The 13,937-nt window shown below is 27.0% G+C and overlaps 1 protein-coding gene across 1 annotated transcript in view; it reads left to right on the forward strand.

Moving 5' to 3' along the window:
- Positions 1-4,286: 4,286 nt before the first annotated feature.
- The window catches only part of LOC105850566 (NACHT, LRR and PYD domains-containing protein 4E), a 48,343-nt gene continuing 38,692 nt past the window's right edge, over positions 4,287-13,937 (forward strand). Inside the window, exon 1 of the mRNA XM_065818551.1 lies at positions 4,287-4,485. The gene's annotated coding sequence lies outside the window, so the exon portion shown is untranslated. The remainder of the gene's footprint in view (positions 4,486-13,937) is intronic.

Genomic DNA, 13,937 nt, shown 5'->3' on the forward strand with positions numbered 1-13,937 from the left:
CCTTACTGTATATTTAGCTAGGATATGAATACCAGTTGTTTTTAATTTGAAATTTTTGTGATTTTTTTTTCCAACTTAATATAAAAACGACGTGCTTTGTCCTCTATTTCTCTACCATGAATAATACTTGCTAAATTTGTTAAAGTTATGTAGTTCAATATTTTTAATAACAAAGTCTTTAAATTTTGACATTTTTTATTTACAACTTCATGAAAATTAAATGCTGTAATTCTACCAGCTCGATGTAGTTTCCATGTATTCGACAGGTTTTTAATTTTACTCACTTCAGCGAATAAATTAAAGTTGCATTGAGAATAACTGTTCTTGTATCCGTTAAATTTGAATAAGTAAAATTTTTTCCTAGGAAAGATTTGTTAAGATTAATTGCGTCATTTTCAAACCAGTAATTAGTAAAAAATTTGTATCATTTCTTTAACAATTGCAGTGTTGTCACTAAAACTACAATCCAATATTGGTGTGAGACCAACTACACTTGTAAAAAAAGCTGCTTCTGGGGCAATCACTCTGAGGTTATGTAAACTATCATTGATAAACTTGACAGCATTTTCAGAAACTAAGTAATTTCTTTTAGGATCTTTGATATTTTGTGTTAAAAAGTTTATTTTTCGTTGGTTGCTTAAAATTAATGTTTTGTAGCATCGATAATTCTGCTTTTTTTCTTAATTTGTTCCACACACAAAGTTTGCTTATATCTGCGACAATATTTGCCTGAGTTTTAACACATGCTTCTAGTTTAAATAGAAGAGCTGCTACATGGCTGCATACAGATCCAAGACTAAAAAAATAATATAGTTTATTTAGTTTATGTTAAAAAATGTTTATTCTGTGTAATAAATAGTTTAATTTTTAATAATTTTTTCTTACCTTGCCATGCATGTACAATTTCCAGTAAGTATCCATTCGTCAACTTTTTTGAGGGCAACCCACACGTTATACCGTATAATTTTTCGGCCCTGTTTCTAACTTGGAAGTACCTGTTTAAAAAAGACCTGTTTTATTGCTAAGAAATAAAAAATAATTTTGGTACTACACAGTAGCAAAAATTAAAAAATATATAAAATGTATATACTTTCATAGTATGTATGTATGTATGTATGTATGTATGTATGTATGTATGTATGTATGTATGTATGTATGTATGTATGTATGTATGTATGTATGTATGTATGTATGTATGTATGTATGTATGTATGTATGTATGTATGTATGTATGTATGTATGTATGTATGTATGTATGTATGTATGTATGTATGTATGTATGTATGTAAGTATGTATGTATGTATGTATGCATTCTTTTTATTTTTAACAGTCATGATGACACCATTTAATCAGCCAACTACGTCAGAATAAATACATTTTAATAAAGTTCACTTTCAGGTAGATTGTGATGTGGAGCAATTCTTTGATCATCTCAAAAACCATTGGAGGTCACAAGAGAGGTGGAGTATTTAAGTGCTGCTAATAAATGCTCACCCAAACAATAAATTTTAAATATTTTAAAATATATTTCATGTGCAGTTGGATATTGGAATATTGGAAAACCTTTACAATTACTTAGGGTTAGAAATTCCAGATGACATTAACTTTTAGGAAAATAAAGATGTTGATGATATATACTATGTTCAGGTTGAATTAACACGAGTCAACCAATTCGGCTTGGCATTGTACAAAGAACACTAATTAAAACCAATTTTTAAATCCAAGACAATAACATTGGCAAATGTTACAAGAATTTTTTGATGTTTTATATATTATTTGTTTAGGCATTATCCAAACTCCAAACTCAAGTATGGTCATGCTTAAGTCAAATCAGTATACAAATTTTGATATTTGATATTTATACGTGATATTTATGATTGAAAAAAATTAAAGTTTTTATAGCTTTTAATAATTGTATATTAAACAGTTGTCAAAACTTATCTGCCCTTTATAACCATTTCGTAGATTGATAAATTCTGAATCCCTCGTTTTCTCTTTTCGACTTAAAATTATTTTCCTACTTTTTGTGTTAATGTTTTTTACTGAATGATATTTTAACTGAAAATTCAATAAACAGACGTTTTTACGTAAGTTAAGGAAAGAAAACAAATTTGATAAAAAAAACTTTTTTTTAATTATACCCCTCTGATTGCATTCTTCAACGACTATATGACGTCATAAAAACTCACAAATAAGATAAAAAATAATCAAATGAGTTTTTTTCTTATTTGTGAGCTTCGTTTCAACTATCGTAACTCCGCCTTATGGTTCTTCAGAATATCTTGTTAAAACAATGCAACCATCTCTAAATAAAGATAAAACAAGGTTACTGAATTTGTCTTCATTTGTGAACAAAGCAAATTCTTGGTTTATTTCCCCTAACGAAATTCAGGTCTTGTTTGATGTTTTAACTTTGTACCCATCGATTCCAATAATCCTGCGATTATTGATATACTCAATAATGATTAAGATGATCTTAAATGGCTTTAAAAAAGCTATTAAAAAGAGTATTTTAAAGTATAAAAATTTACTTACTGATTTTTTCTAAATTTGTTCACTGCTAGCTTCTTATATAGACTCTTATTTTTTAATATACTTCAATATATATTTCAAACATTGCGTTAATAAAAAAAGTGGTAATATTAAGAAAAAGTAACGATACATGTTTGTATAATTGTTATCTTACACTTTAATACAATTATAATGTAACAATTTAACGTAAAAATTTTGTAAATATTTTAATTTTTCTGTACGTATATATATATATGTATGACAATGTAAAGCGGTTCTTGATGATAAGACCTTTTGGTCTTCTGCAAGTTTCCCGCTTTCTTCTTACAGTTCGTATTACAGAAGTTTGTTTACTATTTATGTTTGTGATTTATTTTTTTTATATTTATATGTATATTCAATCTTAACGAATCTTTATTATGTAATCACGAAAATGTATACTATGGAACAAAAAATACATAACAAAAAAAAAAAAAAAAAAAAGAAAATCTTGCGAAAAGAACTAGGTTAACTATTACTAATATTCACCAACTAATTGAACTCTGCCTAAGCCAATGCTAATTTTTATATAAAAACGTAATTAGAATTATACCAAATTGTGTAGATGACAGCCATGCGAGACTGGATTCATTAGAAAAACACGATAAATTTGTGGAATTGTTAAACCAACAAAATCCTGCAATTCAATACACATTGGAAATAGAAACCAAAGCAAAAAGTTAAATTTTTTAGATATAACAGTAATAAATACAAATAATTTCCACTATTTCAAAATACATTGAAAATCCGCAATTACAAATATACAAATAAAACCAAATTCAAAAGTTATTTCTGCCACAACTTCCAGAGTCTTTAAAAGTTTTATATCAAGAGCCTCAAAAATTTGTTCCCCAAAATACCTTTAACGTGAAATACAATTTATAATAAATATGTTTGTCAAAAAAGGCTATAAAAGAGTTAGAGCTTATAACAAAATAATTTGCATCAAAATCAAAAACAATCCTGTTAATGCAGTTGCAGATAAAACAGAAATCGGTTACATAACAATAAAACTCCCATGGATTCTAAAAGTAGGATTAAAAATGAGGAAAGAGCTCAAGAGATATGGCGTTAAAGTTATATTTACAACACCGCCAAATTTAAAAGCAATTTTATGTAATAACAAATCCAAATTATTACCAAATAGCAACCAGGGTGTATAAGCTTACGCGTTCATGCGGTGACGTTTATATTGGAGAAACAAAAAAGAAAATTTGACATACAAGTATTGAGCATTAGGTATGTTAATTCCTTTCATTTAATTAAAACTAAAGATTTTAAAAACTATTACTACCCCATTCAACGTTTGCATAGTTTATATGGCAATAAATTAGCGATTAATATAATTGAACTAAAGTACTTTTTTTAAGAACGCTTCTTGATTTGTATGAGTTATAAACAGTTTAACAATATTATTAAAATATAATTTAACAAGTAAGAATAGACGCATCAAATAATTTGCAACTTTTTATATCCAATGCAAATACGGCATGGGTTAATTATCGAAGTTGTAGCGCGATTTGTTTTATGATATTAATCCTTATTAAATATTGTTATCATAACATGCCGTTTTACCGAAAAATCCTCATAAAATTTTGTAAACATCTTTTTTTAACAAAATATTTAGTTAATATTTTGTTAAAAAAGATGTTTACAAAACTTTTTTGAAAATTATTTGAAATACTAAGCAAAATAATTTAGCTAAGTTTGTCAAATAATGCGCAACTGGTTAAACAAACAAAACTGTTGATATATAATATTCAAACCAACTGTCAATTGTGTTATGTTGTGTCGCATTTAAATTTTGAAGTTTTTATGATTTCGACGTAATTTTGTAAGCCGTGGTTTTCTAGACTTCTGTTTTTAATTTATTTAAAGCAAAGATAATTTGAATGTTGAATTTCTATTTAAAAAGAAAGGAATTAAAAAAATAGGTATTTTTTCTCGAGTGATTTAGGTATTAAATATAAAACTTGTTTTTTAAAGTGCTTGTTAATGTATGATCTCTTATGAGTTAATATGTATTTAACAAGAAACAACTTAGAAGACTTGGTACTTTAAGATTTCCACTAATTATGTCCGGGTGATTGCATTTACAAAATCATTTATTTAAATAAACATAAGATTACTTATTCTCAAATTCCTGTAAAGTTTTATTTTTCGTCAACAAATTGTGATACAAGCAGAAAACTTTATTTTCTATGACTTAAAAGAAGTCAAATAAAAATTAGAAATTTATAAATTTAATTTGAAACCAATAAAAAACCACCTTCCCCAACACCCCTTTCCCTAATTACTTTAATTTTTCCACTAACTATGTCCAAGTGATTGCATTTTCAAAATCATTTTATTAAATAAACATAAGAAAAAACATCATTAATTATTCTCAAGTTCATGGAAAGGTTTAGGTGTTTATTTTTGTTCAACAAATTGTGACACAAGCAGAAAACCATATTGTCTTTGGCTTAAAAAAAATCAAATAAAAATTCTGATTTTTAAAAAATGAATTTATATCCAAAAACAAACTCCCGTCCTCATACCTCCTACTAAGTTTACTGTAAAAACTATATCGTTTCTTTAGTGGAAAGAGTCACTTGATGACATTTTTAGCAAAACAAAACAAACCATATCTGATAACTATATTTCTGCAACATTTTTATTATTATATTTATATTTCAGCAATATTATATTATATTTCTGCAATATTATTCTGCAATATCATCTGATAACTATATTTCTGCATATTATGATATATTTTAACAAACTTCAATATATTATATTTCAATAATAATTTTGTGATATTTTAGCGAATTTAAAAAAATTAGATTTAATAAGATGAACTACAAATATGTTACCATAGTTACCATATTCTCAGTAGAATAAAGCATATTACTTAGTAGAAAAAAGTAAAAATAAACAAAACACAAAAATAAAAAAGTATTTTGAGTATTAAATGTAGAAAGACTTTGTTCAAGTTAATCAAATTAAGTAAAATACAAGTATTATTAAAAATAAAAACTTTTTTCTGCTTCATAACATTTTTTTTATCCATGTTTTATCAACTGAGCGTAAAATTTTTATGCTTCAGGTAGCTGCATCCACAACGGAGTTGCTGTTCTATTTTTTTAAAAAAAAACGTCGCAAGTAACAATCTCAAATAGGTCAAAAAGCGGCCAAAACTATTTATCTATCAAAAACATCATATAATACATATTTTTTAGGGTTTTTCTGGGTCAGTGAATTCATTTTTAAGGTTAAAAATTAAGTTTGACCACTCTTAAAGGCATGCTGCAAGTAGTGTGGTACATTTTGGAATAGGATGTGTCATTTTTTTTTTAATTTATTTATTTAAAACGGGGAGGAAGTTAACTTTAATGAAGAACTTTTATGGATAACTTATATTCCGAGTCTGCAAAAAAATTTAGAAAAATTAAAAAATAATGACGTCTTGTGTCGGTGAGCCACTTTTTATAAACGGTAACAGCTTAAAGGAGAAAAATTATAGCTAAAAACATTTTTTATATCATTTTTTTGAAAATCTCACTATTTGTTTAGTAGAATTTTTAAAAAAAATCATATTTAGTTAAAAAAGTTATAAAAATGACCTTTTAAACTGATGCTTATGAGGCTATTTTTTGTGAATGATGTTTTCAGAAAAATTAGGCAGTTTTTTTATTTTTTAAACAGGAAGTTCGACCGTAGGTGTTTAGAAGTTTTACCTATTTTTAAAATACAGAGTGTTCAATTTTCCGAATAATTTATTGTGGGTTGCGAATATGCAAAAATAAAAAAATGTCTTGACTTGATGATACACCTTTTTAAGTAAAAATAATCAAAATACGACTCACTAAAGGGAAAAGTTATCACTAAAATGATATTCATTTGATTAAATTTATTAATATGCTAAATTTGAAGACAAAAATTTCTATTTAATATGCTGAATTTAACTAAAACTTACTTTACAAAATTATCCAACTAAATATTTTTCGATCATAGCTCAAGATTTATATTTAATAGGATAAGGAATGTAAATATATATATATATATATATATATATATATATATATATATATATATATATATATATATATATATATATATATATATATATATATATATATATATTTATACATATAATAACAAATATAAATTTTTTTTGATTATTGTAAATTTATATTTGATAACATATATAAATTTTCAAATATTTTTGATTAACTTGTAAATTCAAAAGAAATACCGACTCCTCAACAAACGCAATTAAAAAACTTAGATGTCTTTAATTAAAGCGTATTTGATATTGGTTTAAAATAAATGCAAATTAGCTAAAAGTACTTTAAGATCCCTAACGTAACTACGACAACGTAAGAGTGACAAGTTGAAAAAATATTTTATTAAAGTTCTTAATCCTCAGTTTCAGTATTACTATAAAGTTATCAAAAGTTGGACAGATGTCCAGTTTAAAAACGGACAAAATAATTTTTACTGCATAGAAAAATTAGGAGGTGGACTTTTTGTGTATACAATTTGAGATAAAATCTTACTTACTGCTACAACTAAACCAAGTCTGTCCTTGTAAACTGAATAGACGACAAACACAGTGTCAATTCTTTGCACTTCTTTTATTGTTGATGATAAGATCCAAGTTATTCTTTTACAAAATTCAATTGCACCCCATACTTATCATGTAAGGTATTAAATGAAATATATCAGCTCTAACATTTTCCGATGAGATTAGAAGATCAATATAGGTGCAATTAATGTGGGGCAAAATATCTGAGTTTTTTAAAATTACTGTTTATAACCTTTGTTTTTTAGTAGTAGAAATTTTATTTTGTCAATATATGTTTTTAGGAGTTAGCATATATAATAAATTTTAAGACTCTTTTGATTATAGTAACTAGATAACTACAACCTAGCTTACATTTTTTAGCGTATGGTTAGCTTCTTCATCATTAAAAACCTTTGTTGACAAACTTTTGAGAATTTCTTGTTGTATAAGAGGATTTCCCAATTAAAACTTTATTAAAGTCTTATAAATGTTTAAAACTTGTTTTCGTAAAGACATTTCTACCACCGTGATCAGAGGGAATTCTACGAATAAAACGAGGGGGTGGGGATTAATACTTAAAAGTACCGAATGGCTTTTATAAAAAACAAAAAAAGGTCCGCAAAACTAAAATTTATCCAACTGAATTGTGTCAAGTACCCGACTAGCCGACAAAGTTTGTAAAAAACCAGATTATAATTTTAAAATCACCTCCTTGGAGAAGGAGGGGGGGAGTACGGAACAGCCCCCACACCTCCACACACCCACACTCCTCCCCCTTAAAATCGCCTCTGATCGTGATAACTTTTCTTAACTTATTCTTTTTCTACAAATAATTCTATAAGGCTTCACAAACATATAAGTTCATACAAAAATCCGATAAACTCAACTTCATAAATCCCTATTATATAAAACAATTCAATAATATTCAAAAATTTATATATAAACATATTTGAATAAATGCAATTATATATATGTATATATATTTGATATTATATACAATTCAAAAATGTATATATATACATATAGAATGTAGAATACACTGATATAGTTTTCTTCTAAAACATGTTTCTCCATCAGAAGGTTCATCAGGAAGCTTCCTGATGAAACTACTCCTGAAGAAACATATTGTTGAAGACAGCTAAAATTAGTTAAGTGTTTTTACGAGTTTATAATTGCTCTGTTCTTGAAGAACATTGAGCATTCAATTTGTAGAATACATATTTATAAAGGCGTCGCAAGTCCTTACAATGTCCTTAAGACGTCTAACAACGATAATTAAAAAAAATTTTCTGATGTCATTAACACTTAATGGGTTCTTAGAGTATATAAATAGGGTAAACAAAAAATGGCTTGAATATTTTTTAATTTTATTATTTTTATAATCAATCTTTTTGCAGTTTCTAATCGTACACTAATATACACTTAATATTTCACTAGTATACTTTTATCATTTATAAATGATATACTACTAAGCTATTTCTACGTATGTTGTGGAATAAGCATATATTTATTGAATCTTATATGAAAAGCATATCAATGCATACTCTGCTTTATAAAGAAAGATTTAAATTAAACGATATCATTATTTGCACGCGCGTACAAAATAGTTTATATAGATGAAATCTTAATTGTACGCGAAAAATGTCTATATACTTTAATTTTTCACTTGGTGAAAGTGTGAGTGGCAGTGAATGCACATACATAGCGTGCAGTGGAGTGTATATACATCTAGTGAGGGTTTGGGCAGTCATTATTTAAAATGAAAGAAAAGTGTTTTAATATTTATTTAAAGTTGATTTATAAATTAATTTATTTGCTTTAAAAATTTGATATAAAAATATTATTAGGTTAAGTTACGCAAGAATTTCAAGTAAAATTGTAAAAACAATATACTTATATTTAAATACGCGCGTGAAACTAAGAAAGAATTAGTGGTACGCGCGTACAACTAAGAAAAAAATAGTTGTACGCCCAAACAACTAAGTTAAAATTAGTTGTACGTGCATACAAATAATCACTACCTAACTTGATAATAATTTTTTACCTACAACATTTATTTTTAATTTTTTTTTCTTATTTTGTTAATTATTTTATTTATTTTTTTTTGTTGTTCCAATTTTATTTATTTATTTTATTTTTTAAGTTTTTTTGTTACTTGAAGTTTTCTCTAATAAATAAATTACGATTTCTCAATCATATATGATAAATATTTTATTTTTTATTTTAACCTCACATGCAAAACTCTATATTTCTGACTTTTTCATTTAGTTGAATTTCATAGTGAAAAAAATTTGTTATTATTTTTTTTATAAACTTATTCTATTTATTAACGGGCTTAGCAGTACGACATATGAAGCCTCTGCCATCAGTTTATACTGTTAAAATCTTCAGGGGCCGATCCAACGTTTTATGTTTTTTGAGCTAACTTCCAGACATAGAACAAGCTCCAAACATTTTGGTATTTATATTTATGTCAAATAAAGATGATTTGCAGAAATTTTGATTAGACCCTGGGAACAAAAAAGCGCTAAACTTTTAACCATAACTGGCTTAACGTAAGAACAAAAGTTTGATAAAACATTTTTTTAAAGTTTCTCAACTTACATTTATCAACAATTTTTAAATTTCATACAACTATCCCTTAGCGTTCAAAAATGAGGACCTTATTAAGTTTGTAACCCCTCATTTTTTTGGGGTTGCAAACTTTATATAGTAATAATTTTAACGCTTAGAGATTAGTCTATGAAATTCAAAATTTATTAATGAATATGAAATAAGTTGAGGAAAGTAAGTTGTGGTAAAATTTTAAGTGATTTTTGTAAGGGTAAGTAAGGTTAGTTGTAGTGAAAATCATGTTTTTGGTTACCAGGCTCCAATCATCTCAATATTTTGCCAAACATCCTTAATTTGACTCAAGTATAAACAAATAAATGTTTATAGTTTGCTCCATGTTTGAAAGTTAGCTACCTCGAGCAACAAACAACAAATGTTGCCACCGCCCCTAATCTTACGGAATGTATATTTACACGGGAAAAAAAAATCGTTTCATTTTATTAGCTTAAACTTACCCCTTTTTTAAAACAAAAAATTACAAAATTAAAGTATAAAGAACAAATAAATTATTCAATAAAAAATTAATGAACAAACAAACTATTTAACTTTCTTGTTTGTTTTTTGTTTTTTATACTTAAAGTTTGTATTTTTTTAATAAAAAAAAATTGCTGTTATTTTTATGCTTAGAGTATTCCAAAAAAACCAAAGTTTAATAATGTAGGTCTTTTTGGCTGTTTTCTAGTGACGGGTAGTGTAAAAACCCAAAAATTTTAAATAATTCAGCCCAAAATGTTAGCCCTAACCCTTGTCCCAAGTCCCCCAAACGTTGAATGAAAAGTCTTACATTTTCACACGTCGCTCAGCAACATCATTAACAACTCTAAAAAATTTTTTAAAGAATTCGTTACTTTAAAAAAGCCTTTGTTCTCCTCCTATGTTTGCACAGGAGTTTTCTGCCAGTCAGTGTTCATACCAAGGGTTTCAAACAGAACCCAAGAGTTTTGTCCAATCAATGATGGAATTTTTGTATTTTTTGTTACTACAGGAAAGGTTGGTGTACCTTTTCTCAGCTTACCACGTTAGTAGAATTGGAGTTTCTTAACAATATTTTTTTTCATTGTCAGACAACGTTATTGAAAACAATAAAAAAACTGCAATCTCCTCGGTTAAATATGAAAAATGATTTTAAAATATTCTTGAGGTGCTTTCTGACATTTCCTTGTAAGTAACTTTGAAATCCTGCAACTCATTAAAAAGTTTCTAGTCATTAAAAGGAGCGTCAATTCTAAGGGGGCATGTTAACCAGTGCTTGACATACCCAAGAGCATTAAAAGCACATACATATCTCAGCTTCGCAGTAGTTGCCTCACTATAGCCCATAGAATCTCTAAAGAGGTACTTTCTGAAAGTTTATATCACCGATGACATCTATCTTGCGTGATGAAAGGCCCCAGGTTTGCACCAATATACTCTTCTATCTGGAATTTCTCCAAGTAAAATTAACATAAGTTCTATACATTCCTTACAATTATTTCTTAGTTCAATATTCTTATTATTAAGCTGCTCTTTGAAACTAGAAATTGAAAAACTTTGCTGTAGCTTCATATTTCTGGCTTTAATATATAAGCATTTGAAGTCATCCTTGTTCAAGATAGAGTCCTATTTTTCCTGGAACACCTTAAAATATTCATTATTTGGGATATGATTACGTCTGAATAGCACTTACTAGACTGCGCTAGGGAGTCTTTTCAGTATGTGATTCTGCATTTAAAATAAAACAACTTTTTTTCTAAAAGAATTTCAATTTTTATGCATACACCATTCTGCCACCCTGAATTTGAAGCAATTGTGTCGAAAGACTATTTAACTATATCTGCTAAATCCCATTGCTGTACAAAAGAAAATGTATTTGTTATTTGACTAAAGCCATTACTATTCACTATTTTTGGAACGCCCAAAAATTTACCTTCTTTGTAGCCTGGAATTCCTGTTATTAATATTGCAAGTCTATCTGACTGTTTCTTGTGAGGGTCCTCCATCACTTTTCCATCCCAGTGCAAAACACAAAATTCAGGAGCCACAAACGATGATTTTATTTTATCTTCCATTTTGGCCCTATTTTTTTTGACAATATCGATGACACAAGGTTTTTGAAAAGCTACAGTGTCTAAATCAACTTTAGTACTTTTTAGTATTGCAGCTGTGATGCCTGTTGCTTGATTAAGGGATAGATTCAAGCGGTCAGCTATTTTACCATTTTAGCTTTTATAGCATTAGTAAGTGATCTTATAACCAGTTCTTTCTAAGGATTTTTTAGAGGAAGAAATTCTTCATCTGTATAATCAAGATCATCATCTTCTCCAGAATCTTCTAAAACCTCTTGTGTTGATTGCTCTATAACTCTTTTTGGGGTAGTCTAAAACGAATTTTTTTTTCTATCCTTTAAAGCATCTAAATAATTTAAGTCTTCTTCTTTTTGCTTGGTATTTCTTAATTTGTCACACAACAATATCAGCTGCTTCTTGATGTGCAATATAAAAAAAACTCTTCTAGTCAATTTAAAAACATCTGTAGTTTTAAATCATTTCTAGCTTTATACTTGGTTAAGGTTCTGTCTGATTCATACTAATTTGTAAGTTTCTGTTTCACTTTGTCTTTCCTCTGAGTTTTTACTCCAGTTTTCTCCCATATAGCACACAGCTTGTTAGTTATCTTCCTACGTATAACGTGTTAATAGTAGAGTACTTATCATGTTTCATAGGCCCATGTTTCGTACCTTACGCTTATTTGGTATTTGGTTTGAAGGTAGTTGTTACAGATGGCTCCACAACAACCAAATTTAGCATTTTGAAGGTAAATTTGATTGACTTATATTGACAAAAGCTACCTTTATAACTTTCAGAAAACGCACTGCAATATCTCATAGCAACATAAACATAACCTTAATCTTTAACTATAACAAAACAAAAAGATGACTATATTGTAAAAACGACAATTATATTTACTTTTAAGAAATCTGTTTCTTACGTACTATTTTACAAATATTATACAACTTTTCGAAATTAACTAACTCCCTAGGGATAATTATGTACCTATACAATTATCCAAAGGAAGTTTTAAATTTATTATTGATAATTATGTACATGTGCATAATTATTTCAAGGGAGTTTTGTATGCATTTTATGTTATAAACGTTTTTTACAAAAAAATTTAATGACATAAATACACTAAAAATTTATTAACACTATAAAATCATAATAGCCTATTTAAACAATTAATACATATAAGCATCAAAACAAAAAACAGCTAGTTACTAAAATTCTGATGTGCTTTTGATGTATTTTTATGTATTTAAAAATTCCAATAAAAGCGAAAAAATCTGTAATATTTGTGATGCTTTAATTCCATATTAAACTTTTTATCATGGCCTTTAATTTTTTTTTCTGAACATATGCGTAAAATAAAAGTTTAAACTGAATTTACTTGTTTATTAACTTACAAAAAGTTTTAGAATAAAAATAATATAAAATAATATTAAAAAATTTTTGTTCTTACGTTTTAATGATTAGGGTTAACATTTTGGGTTGAAATTTAAAATTTATGGTTTTTACGCTACTCATCAGCAGAAAACAGTCAGCAAGATTAACATTTTGGTTTTTTTGGAACAACCTATTTATGGTGACATAACTATTTTTTTTCCCTGAGTAAATTTACATTCCGTTAGATAATAACAGCATATACTGATAGGAGGCGCAAGAAGACAACTTAATATGTCTTATCTTATATTAAGTTCCTTAATAAATTTTGTAAATTTAAATTCGTAAACCTTACCTGACTTAAAACCTTTAAAAAATCATTGCAATTCCGAAAGGAATTGGGGTGTTTAGCTGATACTTATGTATTGCTAAGTCAAAAAGTTATATTTCAGGACCTACTTGTTATTAGAGGCTGAAGTTTTTAAGTAATTTCTATATTATTAACTTCTCTTAACAATACAAAAAGCAGTAAATTCTGAGATATACGGTAGTCTATCTTGGATAAATTGACATTGAATTACTCTACTGCAAGAGAAGCTGGCTACTACTAAAACTTAACTACAGAACAACTTTTTTTTTTTTATTTGAAAAAATCTTTTAACAAAACTTAAGTTCTAGATAAATTTTTTTGTTAGCTTTAACTGTACACACTTTTGTCAGTAAAAGTGAAAAATTTAAACGTGCTTCACGTAAGTAAAGTAAAAAGTAAATATGTACTTTTTTCAACTTAAATAAGGTTAAAATGGCT

This window comes from Hydra vulgaris, chromosome 14 (genome assembly GCF_038396675.1).
Source record: "Hydra vulgaris chromosome 14, alternate assembly HydraT2T_AEP".
NCBI classification, from domain to species: Eukaryota; Metazoa; Cnidaria; class Hydrozoa; order Anthoathecata; family Hydridae; genus Hydra; species Hydra vulgaris.